We start from the raw sequence: 2526 nt of genomic DNA, 5'->3' as shown, positions 1-2526 counted from the left end.
ATTTATCCTCTTTGATTTGCTTTGGAAATTGTCACTTCTTCCCTGGCTCAAAGATAGTTCATCAGAATTACTGAACTGTGGAAATGGAAGTCACTTTAAGAATCATCTAGAAATTGAATCAACACTGGTGTTGCTTTTTTTTTTTTTCCTTTTGTAAAACTGTGGCTTCCTGGCCTCTCAGCTGAAGTCAGAGCTTCAGCACCTTACTTTTAGATGCCTGGTGTCTGGAACATCTTTCTCCCATCTCCCATTCCAGCCACTAGATCCATGATTTTAGTTCCTGGGGAAAACACCTGGTTGACAAAAAGTGACAATCAGAGGTGGTATTCAGCCAGTTCAGACCAGTTCGGGCAAACCGGTAGCTCCTACAATCAGCTGGCCCTGCCCACTTGTCCTAGCCTATCCTTTATTTCCTGCTTTCTAGCTCATCTCAATTGCGTGGCACAGCTGATTTCTCCCCCCTCACTGTTCTATTTACCGTTGCTGACGTGGAAGATAAGCAGCTGAGCTTCTAAATGCTCCATTTTCAGCATGAAGCGCACACTCACCGAACCAGTTGTTAAACCGGCAGCATTCCACCACTGGTGACAAAGTGATATTTGGTTTGGTCTTGCTCCCCCCCCCCATGTTCTGTTGATAAATTGGAGGGAGCATTGATGGTCCTGGTCTTCTTTGTGCATTCTCAACATCTGAGGCTGGAGGAAAGGCAGATAATTACAGGTTGCCTTTGAATTGTTTTGGAAGCTTTGCAGAAGGCAGACATGACCTTAATTTGTCGATCTGTTGAATAATGTATAGCAGAGGCTTTTTTAAAAAAAAATATTATTTTTTTAAAAAAGGCTGGATGGAAAGCTTTAAGACATTTATCACTGCTGTGATGGCTGTCAGAACTTCCAATTCACTCTTAGCCAGTTTTATAGAAAATGCATATAGTACTTACCACACATAATGATAGACATGCATGGCAAAGTTTGTTCCCTGGTTTTAGTGGGCATAATCAGTGGAATTATTTTATTGGTTTGCTTTTTTTGATATTAAAAGACTGAAGTCAGCTGCAGGGACTCATTTGGCTTTGACACTTTTTCAGCTGAAGAACGGGCTCTAGAAGCTCTAAATAAATCACAAATATACTTTAAAGGCTTTAAATAAATGATAAAGAAAAATGCCTTGTATAAATTATAAATAATATTTATTTATTATTCATAATTAATTAATAAATAACTTCTCTGAATTTCCATTGTTCCAGGTAACTAGCGTTTCAAGAGTTTTTAATTGGTGAAGAAGAGTTGGCAGCCGCACACCAACTTCTACATACTTGAATCCCATTGATTTCCCACAGAAATGTGTGCAACTTGGCATAGGATGGCATCTCAGTGTAATTATTATTAGATTTAAGCAAATAGGTAATTAAAGGCAGCAGTTTCCTGGCTTGGTAAATAGAGGCAATGTTTTCAATAGCATCAATAATACATTGTCTTAGTAACGAGTGCCAGTGATTATTTCACTATTTAGCCTTGTTAACTATTGGTCATTTAATATCCTGTAAAAATTAGAATCCCTTTTCCTGTAACTTAAAGTCATTAGTAGAGTCAACACATAACAGCTGCTGACTAATATATCTGGTCTCAAGTGGCTGATCCTGGAATCAACCTGGAGAACTAGGCTATTTAATGAATGAATTAATTAATTCAATATTAATGTTATTGTTGTTTTAAACTTTAAGTGACAGCCTGCTCTTCCACCAATTTAGAGAAGACAACTCTGAGAGAGGCCACTGGAGGCCTATTGACCGGAAGGGATAGCAGGAAGGGGAGACAGGCAAACAATGCAAATGAGGTTTGTTTATTCAGAAATAAATCTCACTGCATTTAGTACCCTTTAGGAGGGTAATACAGAAGGTAGCCAAAGTCATGTAATTCTCCTGAATGGGAGAATATGCACATTATTTTTCACTTTCCAGATTTCATTCCATCCATTAAACAGTGCAAAAGTTGCAGCTGTGCAAATAGGATTGCCAATTATTTTGCACAAACCTGAGTTTGTGTCTTAACAACTTAATTTTGATATATCATTATTGGTAGTAGTAGCAGTGCTTGAATTTCAAACTATGCCAAATAAAGCTATTTATTAAAAAAAAAAAAAAGGAACCCTGTCAGTCCCACTCTGAAATGAACAAGTTAAATTCCTTTTTATTTATAGATCCAGCTGGCACTTTTTCATATGGAAGAGAACTTCTTTTACTTACTATGAATGTGTCCTATTGTTTTCTTTATAGCTATGTGTTGTACAGTGGTGGGTTGCTCCCAATTCTGTCTAGTTCTTTAGAACTGGTAGTAAAAGTGGTGGGAGGCTCTGCCGACCCGCCCAGACGTCATAACTGATGTTCTGTGCATGCTCCTGTTGCGAACCGGTAGTAAAAGTAAGTAGAACCCACCCCTGGTGTTGTATCAGTGTTATATATTTGATATGATCAAATGACTTAATCAAGATTCTATCTTCTATCTTCCTTTCCCTTTCATTCCATTT

General features: G+C 37.9%; 1 long non-coding RNA gene across 1 annotated transcript in view; it reads left to right on the top strand.

The window, feature by feature from the left end:
- Nucleotides 1-1437, top strand: part of LOC117674700 (uncharacterized) — a 2237-nt gene extending 800 nt beyond the window's left edge. Inside the window, exon 2 of the long non-coding RNA XR_004593953.2 lies at nt 1247-1437. This is a non-coding gene — a long non-coding RNA (uncharacterized LOC117674700). The remainder of the gene's footprint in view (nt 1-1246) is intronic.
- Nucleotides 1438-2526: the final 1089 nt, after the last annotated feature.

This window comes from Pantherophis guttatus, chromosome 1, assembly GCF_059756535.1.
Source record: "Pantherophis guttatus breed Tessera chromosome 1, ASM5975653v1, whole genome shotgun sequence".
Classification (NCBI taxonomy): Eukaryota; Metazoa; Chordata; class Lepidosauria; order Squamata; family Colubridae; genus Pantherophis; species Pantherophis guttatus.
The sequence above is the reverse complement of the archived record's forward strand: the minus strand, read 5'-3'. Positions and strand labels throughout refer to the sequence as shown.